Here is a 20744-nt window from a genome sequence, read left to right as displayed (position 1 = left end):
CTGACTCATTATGTTAGTGGAAGATCGGGAGATCCTGATAAGGTAGTGTAATAGCCCATTTTTAGTCAAATAAGAATAGTGGTTTTGGGACCAAAAATTTGAGGTAAAAATAATTATTTTATTATTATTTTAATTTTTATAGTATGATATCATTTTGGTGTGAAAATTTCGTTAAGAAATTTTATTGTTTAATTACTCAATTTGAGAAAAAGGACTTAATCACGTAAAGTGTAAAACTTGTGTGCTATTAGGTAAATGGTCTAATAGCTATGGCTTATTAATGTGAAGGTCCTTATGATATAATTAAACCATTTTTATATTGGCTGGGCATAATATGAATGTTTTAATGGTTTATGAATAAGGTTAAAAATGTAAATTAGTAAATAAGGTTAAAAACCAATTTTCTATCATCTTTTATCACTTTCTTCACCGAAAATTGAAGAGAAGAGAAGCTATTTTCTTAGGGTTCTTTCGGCTATGCTATTTTGACTCAATTAAGTATGATTTTTACTCAGTTTTTAATGATTTCTATGTTTTTGTGATCGTTGCAACTAATACTAGCTAGCCAGAAGACTAATTTGCAAAACTGTTAAAGATTTTAGAAGTATCCATTGATGAATATGTATGAGTTTTGATGTTTAATGATAAATTATGAATATTTGATGTTAGTTAAACTAGTTTTGTAAAGTGATTTTTTACAAAAATGTCAAAAAAGGATTAAATTGAGAAAATGTGAAATCTATGGTGCAAAAGTGTAAATGTGTTTTAAAGTGTATTTTGGACTAAATTGAATGAATAGGTGATTGAATAAGTTAATTTTGAATACAATTAGAACAAGAAAAGTGGAATACGGACTTGGATCGGGGAAAAGATAAAGTTATCGACTAATCGACTCGATTCGCTGTTTTAGCATACGAGGTAAGTTCGTATATATTAAGCATTGTAAATATTATTCTTTTAGTGCCTTGATATTGCATAAATTTTATATACAGTGCTACAGTTATATTTGACGACAAATCGACTATTTGTGGCACTCAATGTGCGATTCGACATAGCTTCGGCTATATATGGCACTTAGTGTACGATTTGAGATAGCTTCAGCTATGTACGCCACTTAGTACGTGAAATATCGAGTGTGGCACTTAGTGTGTGAGATATTGAGTGTAACACTTAGTTTGCGAGGCATTGAGTATTCAACGGCATTCCGTGTATCTATGAACTTGTGATAGATTGTACATGTATGTACAGTAATGAATTGAGTATTGAAACTATGGAATTGATGAGTTCCTTGGTGAGATATGTGAATTACCATTTGATATTTTTGAGATTTAATAGAATTGTTGTATATCATTTTATATTATTTGAATGATGAATGAATGGTGATAGTTGCTTAATGTTCACATACGAGCTTTCTAAGCTATGAAGCTTACTTTATGTTATTTTTCTATGTTTTATATTGAATCAATGCTAGCTCAGATCCAGGAGTCATCGGGAAAATCATCACATTATCGAACATCTAAGTTGGTACTTTTGGATTATACATTTATGGTATATGGCACATATAGGCTAGATGTGGTATTTTGGTTGTGATTATAGCCATGAGATTTGGCTTGTAAATTGTATATGTTTTGGTTTGTATATATTTAGCCATGAGTGATGAATTATTTTGGTATTTTTGTAATAAATGTGGTTATGGATTTATAGTTGCTCAAATGGTTAATTGATTTGTGGAGTATAAATGCTTGAGAAATGCCTTGATGAGGTATGATTTTAGATGTTGTGTTGGTTATTTATAAGGAAGTTATGTGTGTATGAATTATTGTAAAAAAACTATATAGATTGATATTGTTTTGGCATGTATTTGGCTAAGTAAATGGTAGTGATTTGAGATTTGGAATAGATGAAATTAAAATTTTATGAATTGTACATTTGGTTGATGATTTTGGCTGCCTGATTGTAGGATGAAATGGTACCATTTGGTTGTTTAGGTGAGCATGAATAAGGGTGGAAAATTGGCCTTGCAAATGACCTATTTTTGTCCATACGGGCAGAGACACGGGCATGTGTCCCCTGGTGATGAAATTAAATTGAAGTCAGTATGCTCCACACAGTCTTACACATGGGCATGTGATTGGTCATGTGGTACAAGTCAGTATATCATATAATTGTGGTATGGCTTGGAACATGGGCGTGTGTTGCCACTTCGAAGGGCACACGGGCTAGACACACTGGCGTGTGGTTAGCTGTGTGACCCAAGTTAGTATGTATGCCCTATTTTCACACGGCCTGAGACATGATCGTGTCTGGAGCTGTGTGAGGCACACGGCCTGTTCACACGGGCGTGTGACCCCTGTATGTTTGAAATTTTTCTAAGTTTCCAAAATTTTCATATGTTATCGGTTTAGTCCTGAATTACTTCTAAAACATGTTTAAGGCCTCGTAGGCCCTTATAAGGGACAATGTGATTATGTTGAATGATTTATGATAATGAATGTTTTATGCTTGATAAATGTATGCTACATGTTGTGAATTTATTGGTAATACCTCATAACCCTACTCTGACAATGAATATGGGTTAGGGTGTCACATTTTATTGGTATCAGAGCTACGATTTAGTCGATTCTAAGACTAATGTAGCATTTATGAGTCTAGCTATACATGCCATATATATAAAATCATATAGTGTGATGACTCCTGACATTTTAAACAGTGTTTTCATATAGTAATGGACCCCAATCGAGCTATAGCCGATGAGGTTGGGAGTAATGCGCCTGCTCTTACGTAAGGGACTGGGCCATCTGATTCTAAACTCGTGACGGGTTGTCAGGGAGGAGAGGTTAAAGAAGCCTTCTTCCAAATGATGAACGAATGGTTCACCCAATACATTCGTACAAACCTAGCTGCTCTACAACCTCCACCCCCACCTATTCCTCAACAAATTCTTATTATTCCTCAAGTTATAGATCCGATACGATTGAATAAACCTCTAGTTGACAAGATTTGTAAACACAGAGTTGAAGAATTCAGAGCTAATGTTGATGATGACCCTGAGAGAGTCGAGTTTTGGCTTGAAAATATGATCTGAGTAGTTGATGAACTTTCTTGCACACCACCTGAATGTTTAAAGTGTGCTATATCCCTTTGAGAGATACCGCATATTACTGGTGGAATACCTTGGTGTCTGTAATACCGAGGGAATGAGTGACTTGGGAATTCTTTCAGACAGAGTTTCGAAAGAAATATATAAGTCAGCGATTCGTTGATCAAAAGCATAAAGAGTTTTTAGAGTTGAAACAAGGCTGCAGGACTATAACCGAGTATGAGAGGGAATTCGTACAGTTGAGCAAGTACGCTTGTGAGTATGTGTCTACTAAAGAAATAATGTGCAAGCGATTTTTTGATGGGCTGAACAAAGATATTAAACTTCTGGTCAGGATTTTAGATTTAAAAGATTTTTTTGTGTTAGTTGAACGGTCCTGCAAAGCCGAAGACTTTAGTTGAGAAAAGAAGAAAGCTGAATCAGAGGCTAGAGATACAAGAAAGAGATCGATGAGTAAACCTTATCAGTCCTTGTCAAAGAATTCCAGAGACTATTTTAATCGATTGACAACTTCAGTGGGATATTCTAATAGAGAACGTGGAAAGTAATATACCAGCCCTAAAGCTCAAGCTACATCGGTATCGAGTGTTGGCAACGTGAAAGATGTTAAACTTGAATATGAACAATGTGAAAGATAACATTTTAGAGATTGCTAGGTGAAAAATAATAATAGAGCTTGTTATAGCTGTGGTTCGCGAGATAATTTTATCCGAGATTGTCCTGAGTTAAATGAAAAAGATAAATCTCAGCATGTAAGATCGAGCAATACGAAAGTGAGAGGGAGATCACCAAGAAATACGAGAAATGTATCCAATGGTAGAGGTGTGATGAGAGATTCTACTGTGAGGTCTGAGGCATAAGCACCTGCCTGAGCTTATGCTATTCGTGCACGGGAGGAGGCATCATCTCCAGATGTTATCACCGGTACTTTCACTCTCTATGGTACTAATGTGATTGCATCGATAGATCTAAGATCAAATCATTCTTATATATGTATGAATTTAGTATCTAGTAAGACTTTGCCTATAGAGTCTACTGAATTGTGATTAGAGTATCTAACCTGTAACACCCCAAACCTGTGACCGTCACCGGATTTGACCACGAGGTGTTACCGGGCTTACTTTACTTATTCCTCTCTTGGAAAATTTTTTTGTTTTCCTTTTTCTGTTCCAGGCAGGCTAGTTAACTGCGTCACTGCCACCTTAAAAATCATATCTCGAGTTCCAGAACTCGAAAAACAAATCCATAAATTTTCCCCGAATTTATACTCATATATCCATCCATGGATTTATTTCTAGAATTTTTGGTCAGGCCAATTGGTACAGTTTATTAGTTAAAGTCACCCCTGTTTCAGGGTTTGACTACACTGACCTTTGCACATTACGACCTGGATATCATCTCGTACAGAGCTCTAATGCTCATACCGTTTGTTTCTAATGAAACTAGACTCAAAGGGGAATCTATGCATATAAGGAATGACTTCTAATTGTTTCTGAATAATTTATGGTAAATTTTCAAATTCGAAACAGAGGATCCAGAAACTGTTCTGGCCCTGTCTCACGAAATCTTGAATATCTCTCAAAATACAGCTCATATGGTTGTTTCGTTTCGTCCATATGAAAATAGACCCATCAAGCTTCGAGTACATAATTTTCTTAGCAATTAATTCCACTTCTACTATTTTTGGTGATTTTTCGATTTCATATCACTGCTGCTGTCCGCAACAGTTACTGCAGTAGACTATGCCAATTTCATGAATCTTTCCTTGGCCTTACTAATCATTCATCATACACAGCACAACTATGGCCACCTTATCAAAATTAAGGTTTCTAAGACCCGTGGCTATAGGTTCTAGCATCCCACTCAAACGACCACATAGGCCATTTTCACATGGCTTAAAGTTTACAACCCAAAATTCAACAAAACAAAATAGCCCATACATGCCAAATGTTCTCCTAGGTTGACTAAGAAGACAATACCAAAATTGCTCGCCGGTGTGAAGACTTCGTTGACGGTTCCGAGCACCCAAAAGGAGATGAGTCCAAGAGACCTAAAATGGGTGACAAGAAAACACTGAGTGAGTTTATAACTCAGTAAGTCGTAAGCATTCTACAACCATCCATTAATAAAATTATCACAACATGCAACAATGAACGAGGCTAGGTACCCCATCCATATCGAACTATACCATAGTTCCTTGGACCTTTCGGTTCAATCTCATACCAATTCACCCAATGACATTTTATATACTTATTCAATAGAGTAATTGAGGCATTTCCATACATCATCTCATTTCCGCAATAATCATGCAATCAAGTGACTTTCATCTATTCCACGTTACCTTATTTACGGGAATGCAATTGAAATCATCACATAGATTTAAACTTACCAACTCAACCCCGAGCATGAACATAGCATCTATTAGCCATGAACTCAAGGTGCTTACTCTTTCCGCTGTCCATACTCAACTCGATAAAATCACACCTCCATATAGATATTCAATCAATAGAACATACATATTAAATTCGCACACGTAGTGCTTAATAAACGATCTCGCACACTTAGTGCCATGCGATTTAAGTTCGCACACATAGTGCCATATAATTTAAGTTCGTACACTTAGTGCCATATAATTTAAGTTTGCACACTTAGTGCCATACCTTCCAAGCCCGCACACTTAGTGCCAATCTTGTCACCGTGCCCATTTATTGCCCGCACACTTAGTGCCGAGACCAAACGCTCTACGCAAGTTACTACTTTTATACATTCAACAATGTCGTCATTCCATACACATACATTTTATATACACACCATATCATTAAACACAATTTGCATGGATATTATGACCATTTAAATCAATACCAAATACATGCTTAATGACTTACCTCGGATGTTGTCGTACGTCTTCAACGGCTATTCAATTACTTTTTCTTTTCCCTTGTCCAACTTCGATCCTTTGAGCTCTTGAGCTTAATTTAACAAATAAATTGATTCAATCATTTGGGTATTGAAAAGAGGAACTCAAGGCACTTAGCCCACATATATTCACTAGACATTAAAGTCACATATGTACGGAATTCATGAATCAACTCAACACACAAAGCCTTCAACATGCTTACTCATGGCCGAACTACACTACCTCTCAGGTACTCATTTATGGGCCGATTTGGCATGTTGATGTTGAGGCCAATTACATGTTCAATACCACACATAAACGGTACACATTTTACTAGCTAATGCATTACATATTGTAGCTCAATACCCATCTATCATCTACTTCATAACCAAAACATCATGTGCAAACACATATACACATATAGGTGCAAGGTCAATTTCAAGGTGTTCATAACCATCCAAAACACAAATTTTACCTATCACGTAATAAGCATAAATCATGCTTATGAATGCATCATGGCGAATACATCACAACCATACCCTTTCAACTTCGGTCATGGTTAAACAAAGAATTCAATGTCTTACTCAAGAATGCTAAAAGAAATTTCAAGAGTAGTCAATCCATCATTGTATGCATCATCAACAAGCTTCACATTTAGCATGCAATGGCTTTAACACAATATCAACCTTGGCCAAATACCATTTCCATGGCATAACAAGGACTTGAACCATGGGCTAAGATGAACATCAAGTTAGCAACTAAAACATGCATGAATCTCATGACACAACCTCAAACATACCTTAATCTTGATACAAGTATGACCAAATCTCCTTCTAGTTCTCTTCTAAACCAAGCATGAAGCAAAAATCCTTCCTTCTTCCTTAGTATTTTCGGCCAAAAGGGAATGAACAAGGATGAACCAATTTTTTTCTTTGTTTTCTTTCTCTCATACACGGAAAAGGGGGGGGGAGCATGGATGAGACCATTTTTTTTCTTTCTTTGCCCATACTCTTTATTTTATTATTTCTCCCTAATGCACCAACAAAACATGTTTCATGACATGTTTAGCCCCTACTCCCTTGTCATGGCCGGCCATCACCTATAAAAAGAGGGATATTTGACATGCAAATCCCTTATTTTTGCATGCATGATCAACTAGCCATCACACATTTCCCCATCATACTTTCAAAGTTTACTACTAGGTCCTTTCTAGTAAAATTCACATTTATAACTCTAAATCAAATCATCAAAAATGTCACACACGAATTAACACATATCATAGGCATCAAAATAAATTTTAAATTATTTTTGTGCCTCGGTTTTATGGTCCCGAAACCACATCCCGACTAGGGTCAATTTGGGCTGTCACAACTCTCCCCCACTTAAGAAATTTTCGTCCCCGAAAATCTTACCGGTAAATAGATTTGGGTATCGCTCTTTCATAGAGTTCTCGGGTTCCCATGTAGCTTCTTCTATCCCGTGTTTGAGCCATAACACTTTCACTAGCGGAACCCTTTTGTTTCGCAACTCTTTTACTTCACGAGCTAGGATACGAATCGGTTCTTCTTCATAACTCATATCGGCTTGAATTTCAACCTCTGATGGACTAATTACGTGCGATGGATCAGACCTATAGCGTCGAAGCATCGAAACATGAAAGACGTCATGAATCTTTCCGAGTTCAGAGGGCAAAATCAAACGATATGCAACTGGACCGACTCGCTCGGATATCTCATATGGCCCAATGAACCTCGGGCTCAACTTGCCCTTACGGCCGAATCTGAGTATCTTTTTCCAAGGCGAAACCTTAAGAAACACTTTATCTCCCACCTGATACTCAATGTCTTTACGTTTCAGATCCGCGTACGACTTCTGATGATCGGAGGCTATCTTCAGACTTTCACGGATTACCTTCACTTTCTGTTCAGCATCTTTAATCAAATCCACCCCAAAAATTTTGCTTTCACCGAGCTCGGTCCAAAACAATGGTGTACGGCATTTACGACCATACAAAGCCTCGTAAGGTTCCATCTTAATACTTGATTGAAAACTATTGTTGTAAGCAAATTCAATCAAAGGCAAATACCGTTCCCATGAACCACTAAACTCAAGGATGCAACATCTCAACATATCCTCGAGTATTTGAATTATCCGTTCGGATTGACCATCGGTTTGGGGGTGAAAAGCAGTGCTAAAATGCAGCTTGGTACCCAAAGCCTCTTGCAATTTCTTCCAAAATCGCGATGTAAATCTTGGGTCTCTATCTGACACGATAGAAATAGGCACCCCGTGTAATCTCACAATCTGAGAAACGTACAATTCGGCTAGTTTGTCCATTGAAAAATCCGTACGTACGGGGATAAAGTGAGCCGACTTAGTCAATCTATCTACAACGACCCAAATCGCATCCTTCTTACTCACTGACAATGGCAGTCTGGATACAAAGTCCATTGTGATTCGATCCCATTTCCACTCGGGTATCGTGATCGGCTGAAGTAATCTTGAAGGCACTTGATGTTCCGCTTTCACTTGTTGACATATTAAACATCTCGAAACAAAGTCGGAGATGTCTCGTTTCATATCATGCCACCAAAACCGACATTTCAAATCGTTGTACATCTTCGTACTCCCCGGGTGGATTGCCATTCGGCTACAATGGGCTTCGTTCAGAATTATCGAAATAAGTTCCGAATTCTTTGGAACACACAGACGACTTCTGAACCTCAAGCAATCGTCATCATCGATTTGAAACTCCGATTCCTTGTTCGGGACACACTCAGCCCGTTTGGCAACCAACTCATCGTCAACTTTCTGAGCTTCACGAATTTGATGAGTCAATAATGGTTTGGCCTTTAATTCGGCTATTAACACATTGTCTGGTAGAATAGACAAGTGTACATTCATAGCTCGTAAAGCAAACAGTGATTTTCGGCTTAAGGCGTCCGCAACCACATTAGCCTTTCCCGGGTGATAATCAATGACAAGCTCATAATCTTTTAACAACTCGAGCCAACGCCTTTGCCGTAGATTTAAGTCTCTTTGAGTCATCAAATATTTGAGACTTTTGTGATCCGAGTAGACATGGCACTTTTCACCAAATAAGTAGTGTCGCCATATTTTCAAAGCGAATACGATGGCGGCTAGTTCGAGATCATGGGTCGGATAATTTCTCTCATGTGGCTTCAATTGTCTCGACGCATAGGCCACAACTCGACCTTCTTGCATCAATACGCAACCCAACCCAAGTAGGGAGGCGTCACTATAGATGACAAACTCTTTGCCCGATTCGGGTTGCACTAGAATTGGGGTTTCAGTCAAATAAGTTTTCAGTTGATCGAAACTTTTCTGACATTTCTCCGTCCATTCGAACTTAACATCCTTTTGGAGTAGCTTCGTCATTGGCGTGGCTATCGTTGAGAAACCTTTCACAAATCGTCGATAATATCCGGCAAGCCCCAAAAGCTCCTAACTTCGTAACATTCCTTGAGGTTTCCAATCGACTATGGTCGAAATTTTTTCGGGTCCACCACGACACCGATCACGGACACCACGTGCCCCGAAAAGCTAACCTCTCTCAACCAAAATTCACATTTACTAAACTTTGCGTATAACTGCTTATCTCGTAAAATTTGCAACACTAGCCTCAGGTGTTCAGCATGTTCAGTTTCATCTCTCGAATAGACCAAAATGTCATCGATAAATACAACTACGAACCGATCCAAGTATGGCCTGAAAATTCTATTCATTAAATCCATAAATATCGCAGGGGCATTAGTGAGCCCAAACGGCATCACCAAGAATTCGTAGTGACCGTACCTCGTTCTAAAAGCAGTTTTGGGTATGTCCGATTCTCGGACCCTCAACTGATAGTACCCCGACCTCAAATCTATCTTCGAAAACACTGAGGCTCCCTTTAATTGATCGAACAAATCATCAATTCGTGGCAACGGATATTTATTCTTTATCGTTACTTTATTCAACTGACGATAGTCGATGCACAATCTCATAGTTCCATCCTTCTTCTTCACAAACAATACTGGTGCGCCCCATGGAGAAAAACTCGGTCGAGCGAAACCTCTATCTGTCAATTCTTGCAATTGAACCTTCAATTCCTTTAATTCCGTTAATGCCATACGATACAGGGCTATTGAGATCGGCGTAATACCCGGTACAACTTCGATGCCGAATTCTACTTCTCGAACCGGTGGCAATCCCGGTAACTTCTCAGGAAAAACATCTGAATACTCACAAACCACTGGTACCGATTCGAGTTTCCTTTCCATCTCTTTACTTTCAAACACATACGCAAGGTATGTTTCACACCCCTTTTTCACATATCTCCGAGCGGTCATAGAAGACATTATCGCCGGCACTCCTCTAAATCGAGAGACTCGACTCGGACTACCTCATTATTTGCACTCCTCAAATCAATGGTTTTCCTTTTGCGATCCAAAGATTGCATCATGTACTGGTCACCAATCCATACCAAGAATAACATCGAATTCATCAAATGGTAGAAGCATCGATCGGTAGGAAAAGATTCTCGAATTATCGGGGCATCTCTTGCACACTTTATCAACGAAATCGAATTGACCCAAAGGGTTTGACACTCGAATTACGAACTCAGTAGACTCAACAGGTAGAGTCTTACTGGATGCTAAGGTTTCACATACATATGAATGAGTAGAGCCGGGGTCAATCAATGCAATCACACTAGTATCAAAGAGAGTAAAAGTACCAGTGATAACGTCAGGGGAGGATGCCTCCTCTCGTGCGCGGATGGCATAGGCTCTAGCGGGAGCACGGGTCTCGGATCGGACAGCCGTATTAGAGGCTCCTCTCTGATTACCACCCCTACCTCCAGAAATTCTCGGGGGCCTACCTCTAGCCGTCGTTCCACTAGGTCTTGCACCTTGCATCTTATTCTTCTCATCTAGCTCCGTGCAATCTCTAATAAAGTGGTCCTTCGAACCGCATCCATAACAGGCCCTATTAACAGACTTACCCCAACATTCACCTAGGTGTCGTCTTCCACACTGAGGGCATTCAGGCTTTTCTTGACGATTATTGCCCACACTAGCAACCGAAGTAGCTCGTGAGTCCATCGATGGTCGTGCTCTAATGGAAATCCCCGCAGTCGTCCTCGACTTATTTGTGTCCTCTCTGAACTTCTTTACAGCCGAGAACGGAGCTTTACTCGTCGATCTTTTACGATAATCTCTTGCTTCAAATTCAGCCTTCTTCTTCTCCTTTCCAAGTTCTTCCGCCTTGCAGGCTCGTTCGACTAGTGTTACGAACTCCTTTATCTCCAAAATACCCACTAGTAGCTTTAACTCTTCATTCAATCCTTCTTCAAATCTTTTGCACATAGCAACCTCATCAGCCACACACTCCCGGGCATACCGACTGAGTCTTACGAACTCATGTTCAGATTCGAGATCTCGTCATACGGCCTTGCTTGAGTTCCAAGAATTCCTTACGCTTCTGATCGATGAACCGTTGACTAATGTATCTCTTTCGAAATTCTGATTGAAAGAAATCCCAAGTAACGCGTTCGTTTGGGACTATGGAAATTAAAGTCCTCCACCAATAGTAAGCTGAGTCTCGCAACAAGGATATAGCACACTTAAGACATTCATCGGGTGTGCATGATAGTTCATCAAACACTCGAATGGTGTTATCAAGCCAGAACTCGGCCCTCTCGGCATCATCAGTAACTATGGCCTTAAACTCCTCGGCCCCAGGCTTCCTAATCAAGTCCACGGTGGTTTACTCGCCTCACAGGATCGAGAATCGGAGGCATTGCGGGCTCTTGGGGCGGAGTATTTAAATTCGGGAATGATTGGACAGCCGGGTTGGTTCGGGCATATTATGCGACCCACTCATTCATCATGGTGAAGAAGGCTTGTTTCGCCCCTTCATTTTGATTATTCGCGGATGACTGAGGCTCAACAGGCGGTGTCCCTTGCGCGGGAGCAGTTGCTACACTTTCAACGTCATCCGCCAAGGGTCTCTCTATCCCGGGTTCTATTTGCTAATCAAAAATTTCAACCATTAGAAGTCATCACATTATTAAGCACTAACAATTTGGCATGTATAGCTAGACTCACACGCGCTATGGTAATCCTAGAACGGACTAAACCATAGCTCTGATACCAATTAAATGTAACACCCCAAACCCGTGACCGTCACCGGATTTGACCACGAGGTGTTACCGGGCTTACTTTACTTATTCCTCTCTTGGAAAATTTTTTTGTTTTCCTTTTTCTGTTCCAGGCAGGCTAGTTAACTGCGTCACTGCCACCTTAAAAATCATATCTCGAGTTCCAGAACTCGAAAACAAAATCCGTAAATTTTCCCCGAATTTAGACTCATATATCCATCCATAGATTTATTTCTAGAATTTTTGGTCCGGCCAATTGGTACAGTTTATTAGTTAAAGTCACCCCTGTTTCAGGGTTCGACTACACTGACCTTTGCGCATTACCACCTGGATATCATCTCGTACAGAGCTCTAATGCTCATGCTGTTTGTTTGTAATGAAACTAGACTCAAAGGGGAATCTATGAATATAAGGAATTACTTCTAATTGTTTCGGGATAATTTATGGTAAATTTTCAAAGTCGAAACAGAGGATCCAGAAACTGTTCTGGCCCTGTCTCACGAAATCTTGAATATCTCTCAAAATACAGCTCATATGGTTGTTTCGTATCGTCCATATGAAAATAGACCCATCAAGCTTTGAGTACATAATTTTCTTAGCAATTAATTCCACTTCTACTATTTTTAGTGATTTTTCAATTTCATATCACTGCTGCTGTGCGCAACAGTTACTGCAGTAGACTATGCCAATTTCATGAATCTTTCCTTGGCCTTACTAATCATTCATCATACACGGCACAACTATGGCCACCTTATCAAAATTAAGGTTTCTAAGACCCGTGGCTATAGGTTCTAGCATCCCACTCAAACGACCACATAGGCCATTTTCACATGGCTTAAAGTTTACAACCCAAAATTCAACAAAACAAAATAGCCCATACATGCCAAATGTTCTCCTAGGTTGACTAAGAAGACAATACCAAAATTGCTCGCCGGTGTGATGACTTCGTTGACGGTTCCGAGCACCCAAAAGGAGATGAGTCCAAGAGACCTAAAATGGGTGACAAGAAAACACCGAGTGAGTTTATAACTCAGTAAGTCATAAGCATTCTACAACCATCCATTAATAAAATTATCACAACATGCAACAATGAACGAGGCTAGGTACCCCATCCATATCAAACTATACCATAGTTCCTTGGACCTTTCGGTTCAATCTCATACCAACTCACCCAATGAAATTTTATATACTTATTCAATAGAGTAATTGAGGCATTTCCATACATCATCTCATTTCCGCAATAATCATGCAATCAAGTGACTTTCATCTATTCCACGTTACCTTATTTACGGGAATGCAATTGAAATCATCACATAGATTTAAACTTACCAACTCAACCCCGAGCATGAACATAGCATCTATTAGCCATGAACTCAAGGTGCTTACTCTTTCCGCTGTCCATACTCAACTCGATAAAAACACACCTCCATATAGATATTCAATCGATAGAACATACATATTAAATTCGCACACGTAGTGCTTAATAAACGATCTCGCACACTTAGTGCCATGCGATTTAAGTTCGCACACATAGTGCCATATAATTTAAGTTCGCACACTTAGTGCCATATAATTTAAGTTTGCACACTTAGTGCCATACCTTCCAAGCCCGCACACTTAGTGCCAATCTTGTCACCGTGCCCATTTATTGCCCGCACACTTAGTGCCGAGACCAAACGCTCTACGCAAGTTACTACTTTTATACATTCAACAATGTCGTCATTCCATACACATACATTTTATATACACACCATCTCATTAAACACAATTTGCATGGATATTATGACCATTTAAATCAATACCAAATACATGCTTAATGACTTACCTCGGATGTTGTCATCGTCTTCAACGGCTATTCAATTACTTTTTCTTTTCCTTGTCCAACTTCGATCCTTTGAGCTCTTGAGCTTAATTTAACAAATAAATTGATTCAATCATTTGGGTATTGAAAAGAGGAACTCAAGGCACTTAGCCCACATATATTCACTAGACATTAAAGTCACATATGTACGAATTCATGAATCAACTCAACACACAAAGCCTTCAACATGCTTACTCATGGCGAACTACACTACCTCTCAGGTACTCATTTATGGGCCGATTTTGCATGTTGATGTTGAGGCCAATTACATGTTCAATACCACACATAAACGGTACACATTTTACTAGCTAATGCATTACATATTGTAGCTCAATACCCATCTATCATCTACTTCATAACCAAAACATCATGTGCAAACACATATACACATATAGGTGCAAGGTCAATTTCAAGGTGTTCATAACCATCCAAAACACAAATTTTACCTATCACGTAATAAGCATAAATCATGCTTATGAATGCATCATGGCGAATACATCACAACCATACCCTTTCAACTTCGGTCATGGTTAAACAAAGAATTCAATGTCTTACTCAAGAATGCTAAAAGAAATTTCAAGAGTAGTCAATCCATCATTGTATGCATCATCAACAAGCTTCACATTTAGCATGCAATGGCTTTAACACAATATCAACCTTGGCCAAATACCATTTCCATGGCATAACAAGGACTTGAACCATGGGCTAAGATGAACATCAAGTTAGCAACTAAAACATGCATGAATCTCATGACACAACCTCAAACATACCTTAATCTTGATACAAGTATGACCAAATCTCCTTCTAGTTCTCTTCTAAACCAAGCATGAAGCAAAAATCCTTCCTTCTTCCTTAGTATTTTCGGCCAAAAGGGAATGAACAAGGATGAACCAATTTTTTTCTTTGTTTTCTTTCTCTCATACACGGCAAAGGGGGGGGGAGCATGGATGAGACCATTTTTTTTTCTTCTTTGCCCATACTCTTTATTTTATTATTTCTCCCTAATGCACCAACAAAACATGTTTCATGACATGTTTAGCCCATACTCCCTTGTCATGGCCGGCCATCACCTATAAAAAGAGGGATATTTGACATGCAAATCCCTTATTTTTGCATTCATGATCAACTAGTCATCACACATTTCCCCATCATACTTTCAAAGTTTACTACTAGGTCCTTTCTAGTAAAATTCACATTTATAACTCTAAATCAAATCATCAAAAATGTCACACACGAATTAACACATATCATAGGCATCAAAATAAATTTTAAATTATTTTTGTGCCTCGGTTTTGTGTTCCCGAAACCACATCCCGACTAGGGTCAATTTTGGGTTGTCACATAACCTCTTAGGCAAATGTGTTTTGGTTGACAAAGTTTGCAAGAATTGTTCGTTAATGAATCGGGATTTCTGTTTTCCAGCTAATCTGATGTTGTTACCATTCGATGAATTTGATGTGATTTTGGGTATGGATTGGCTAACGATGCATGATGCTATAATGAATTGTAGACGAAAAATAATTGAACTGAAATGTCTGAATAATGAGACTATTAGAATTGAATCTGATGATCTGAATAGTTTACCAATTGTGATCTCATCTATGTTAGCTCAGAGATTTGTGAGAAAGGGGTGTGAAGCTTATCTTGCTTATGTACTTGATACGAAAGTGTTAGAAACAAAGATTGAATTAGTACCAATTGTGTGCGAGTATCCAGATGTATTTCCCGAAGAGTTATTGGGTTTACCACCTATCAGATAGGTTGAGTTTGGTATTGAATTAGTATCTAGAACAATGTCGATATCGATAGCTTCATACAGAATGGCTCTGACAGAATTAAAAGAATTGAAAACTTAGTTGTAAGAGTTGACAGATAGAGGTTTTGCTAGACCGAGTTTCTCTCCCTAGGGTGCACCGGTGTTATTTGTGAAAAAGAAAGATGGCACTATGAGAATGTGTATAGACTATCAACAGCTCAATAAAGTAACGCCATAAATAGATGATTTGTTTGATCAGTTAAAAGGGAAAATTGTGTTTTCAAAAATTGATTTGAGATCGGGTTATTGCCAGTTGAGAGTTAAAGACTCACATGTGCCAAAGACTACATTTAGAACAAGGTACAGACACTACGAATTTCTTGTTATGCCTTTCGGACTAACAAATACACCTGCTATTTTTATTGACTTGATGAACTGAATTTTCAGGCTGTATTTAGACCGATTCGTAGTTGTGTTTATTGATGATATTTTAATTTACTCTCGTGATGAATCTAAGCATGCCAAACATTTGAGAATCGTGTTACAAACTTTGAGAGATAAACAGTTGTTTGCAAAGTTCAGCAAATATGAGTTTTGGTGATGAGAGGTTGGTTTTCTGGGACATATAGTTTCAGCTGCGGGTATTCAAGTTGACCCGAGTAAAATTTCTACGATTATAGATTGGAAGCCTCTGAGAAACGTATCCAAAGTCCATAGTTTTTTGGGACTAGCCTGTTATTATAGACGATTTGTGAAAGGCTTCTCGTTGATTGCTACTCCGATGACACGATTACTTCAAAAAGATGTTAAATTTGAGTGGTCAGAAAAGTGTCAGCAGAACTTCCAACAGTTGAACGCGTTATTGACAGGCACCAGTATTTGTTCAGCCTCAGTCGGGTAAAGAATTCATAGTTTTTAGTGATGCATCGCTAAATGGCCTGGATGTGTTTTGATACAGAAAGGAAAAGTTGTAGCTTATGCCTCGAGACAGTTGAAGACGCACGAAAAGAATTATCCGATGAACAATCTAGAATTAGCCGCCATAGTATTTGCATTGAAAATTTGGCATCATTACTTGTTTGGTGAGAAATGCTATATTTATACCGACCATAAAAGCTTGAAATATCAGATGACTTGGAAGGATTTAAATTTACAACAACAAAGATGGTTAGAATTGCTAAAAGATTATGAATTAGTGATTGATTATCATCTGGGGAAAGCAAATGTGGTTGCTGATGCTTTGAGTTGAAAGTCCTTATTTACTTTATGTGCTTTCAACACACAATTAGCTTTGTCTAATGATGGTAGCCGAGTTGAAAGTGAGATCGTTATTTCTACAGCAGATTTGTGAGGCTAAAAAATTTGATAATGAATTGTAAGCAAAATGAGCTCAGTGTAAGTCGACTTCTGATTTAGAGTTTCAAATAAGGCCTAATGACTGTTTGATGTTTCGTGATAGAATATGTGTACCAAGAAATTTTGAGCTTATTCAGAAGATTCTAAATGAATCACACAGGAGTTGTTTATCAGTACATCCTGGAAGCACGAAACTGTATAACGATTTGAAACAGCTTTATTGGTGGCATGGCATGAAACGAGAAATCTCAGATTTTTTTTGAAATATTTGATCTGTCAGCAAGTCAAAGTTGAGCATTAAGTGCCGTCAGGTTTATTACATCCTACTATGATTCCTGGGTGGAAGTGGGATAGAGTAACAATGGATTTCGTATCAGGTTTGCCCTTATCTCCGAAAAAGAAAGATGCGATCTGGGTTGTTGTTGACAGATGATAAAATCAGCTCATTTCATCCCGGTACCTACAGATTTCTCGCTTGATAAAGTAGTTGAGTTGTATATTTCTGAAATTATGAGATTACATGGTGTTCCCCTATCTATTGTTTTAGACAGAAATCCATGATTTACTTCGTGATTTTGGAAGAAATGGCAAGAAGCTTTATGTTCAAAGCTGTATATTAGCACTACGTTTCACCCGCAAACGGATGGTCAATCCGAACGAGTTATTTAGATACTTGAGGATATGTTGTGTTGTTGCATTCTTGAGTTTGAAGGTAGCTAGGAGAAATATCTACTGCTGGTTGAATTTCCTTACAATAATAGCTTCTAATCGATCATAAAAGATGGCACCATACGAAGCTCTATATGATCGTAAATGTCGAATACTGTTGTACTTGGATTAAGCTTAGTGAAAACAAAATTCACGGGGTTGATCTGATCACAGAGACTGAAGAAAAAGTGAAAGTAATTCGCGATAGTTTGAAAGCAGTTTCAGATCGATAGAAATTGTACGCAGACTTGAAATGAAAAGATATTGAGTTCTAGATCTGGGATAAAGTGTTTTTGAAAGTGTCGCCATGGAAAAAGATATTGCGGTTTGGTCCGAAAGGGAAATTGAGTTCGCGATTCATTGGACCGTATGAGATTACTGAGCGAGTTGGACCAGTGCATATTGACTATCTTTACCATCTGAGTTAGATAAAATACATAATGTATTTCATGTATCGATGCTCCAACGATACCGATCCGACCCTTCACATGTCATTACCTTGACCGAGGTTGTAATTCATTTTGATATGTCATATGCTGAAGAACCAATTCGAATTTTAGCTCGCAAGATCAAAGAACTGAGAAATAAGAGAATAGCATTAATTAAAATATTATGGCATCGAAACCGGGTAGAAGAACCTACATGGGAACCTAGGGATGCTATGAGAAAACAATATTCGAACTTATTCACTGATAAGATTTTCAGGGACAAAAATTCCTAATGGGGGAGAGTTGTAATAGCCCGTTTTTAGTCAAATTAGAATATTGGTTTTGGGACCACAAATCTGAGCTCAAAATAATTATTATATTATTTTAATGTTTATAGTATGATATCATGTTGATGTGAAAATTTCGTTAAGAAATTTTATCGTTTAATTGCTCAAGTTGAGAAAAAGGACTTAATCGCGTTAAGTGTAAAACTTGTGTGCTATTAGTTAAATGTATCTAATAGCTATGGATTATTAAAGTGAAGGTCCTTACGATATAACTAGAACATTTTTATATTGGGTGGACATTTATGCGTATAATATGAATGTTTTAATGGTTTATGAATAAGGTTAAAAATGTAAATTAGTAAATAAGGTTAATAAATTAAAACAAAACCAATTTTCTATCATCTTTTATCACTTTCTTCACTGAAAATTGAAGAGAAGAGAATCTATTTTCTTAGGGTTCTTTTAGCCATGCTATTTTGACTCAATTAGTTACGATTTTTACTTGGTTTTTAATGATTTCTATGTTTTTGTGATTGTTGCAACTAGTACTAGCTAGCCAAGGGAATAATTTGCAAAACTATTAATGATTTTAGAAGTTTCCATTGATGAATATGTATGATTTTTGATGTTTAATGATAAATTATGAATATTTGATGTTAGTTGAACTAGTTTTGTAAAGTGATTTTTGACAAAATTGTCAGAAAGGGATTAAATTGAGAAAATGTGAAATCTGTGGGGCAAAAGCGTAAATGCATTTTGAAAGTGTATTTTGGACTAAATTAAATGAATAGATGATTGAATAATTTAATTTTGAATACAATTAGATTAAGAAAAGTGGAATACGGACTTAGATCGGGGAAAAGATAAAGTTATAGACTAATCGACTTGATTTGCTGTTTTAGCATCTGAGGTAAGTTTGTATGTATTAAGCATTATAGATATTATGCTTTTAGTGCCTTGATATTGCATAAATTATATATATGAGGCTAAAGTTATGTTCGATGACAAATCAGCTATTTGTGGCACTTAGTGTGCGATTCGACATAGCTTCGGCTACATATGGCACTTAGCATGGGATTTGAGATAGATTCAGCTATGTACGACACTTAGTGTGAGAAATATCGAGTGTGTGTAACACCCTAAATTTGGGCCTAGAAGTTTTGGGCCTTGAGCATGGGAGCGGTTGAAGGCAACTTATAATATTTTGTTGTGCATGTAAATTTCGTTAATGAAGGCTTGTTTTAGTGGTTAAGTGTGCTGAGAAGTGTTGGAGAAGTCCTGGGTTCAAACCTAGACTCTAGCAAAAATTTTGGTTTAGGGTGAATCAAACCCTGGGTGTAGTAGGTAGGCCTTAATAATATTGTTGGAGAAATTGTGCCACAAAAAGCCTTGTGGTCTAGTGGCAAAGTAGCGCCACATAAGAGGCAAGAAGATGGCATCATGGAGTTGGCAAGGAGGTCCAGGGTTCGAAACTCATGGCAATCAAAGAGCATTTATTTTGCTAACAGGGGGCGGCAAGAGTTGATGTTGAATTTAAACTCTGATGATGGAGGGATCCCACATAGGGAAGCTAACAGAAGAGTGGATGCGAAACTGGCTTTAAATAGAGAGAACCATGAGGAGAGTAAATATACCTTTCTTGGCTGATCCCTTTCGCTTTACGGCATGCTCGTTTGGGTTAGGCGTCGGCTAAGAGTGCTCGGAGCGCGGATTAACTCCAGTCTCCTATCAGGTGTGTATTTCTCACTACTCTAGATGTAAGATGGCTACTTCGGGCCGCAATGGGCCGAAAGGGGCCATATGGGCCCAATAGGCCTACGGGCCCAATTGGATAAGTTGTTTGATTGTGTAGTAAATATTGGACTAGGCTACGTGAATCTCATATCTGTGGCTAGATTTGGGCTAAAAGGGCCACACGAGCGTGTGGGCCTATTTGGGCCGAGAATGGGCTTTAAGCCCATTCGTATTGTTATCCCTGTTTAGAATACTTTAGTTTACCAAATTACTGAAATACCCTCGACTTGTAAAATTACCAAAGTACCCCTGATTTACAAAATTATCGTTTTACCCTTGATTTACAAAATTATTGAAATACCCCTGTAGGGTAGAATTATTGAATTACCCCTGTAGGGTAGAATTATTGAAATACCCTTGTAGGGTAAAAATACCGAAATACCCCTGTAGGGTAG

This window comes from Gossypium arboreum, chromosome 7 (genome assembly GCF_025698485.1).
Source record: "Gossypium arboreum isolate Shixiya-1 chromosome 7, ASM2569848v2, whole genome shotgun sequence".
In the NCBI taxonomy this organism is placed as follows: Eukaryota; Viridiplantae; Streptophyta; class Magnoliopsida; order Malvales; family Malvaceae; genus Gossypium; species Gossypium arboreum.
This window is presented reverse-complemented; position numbering follows the sequence as displayed.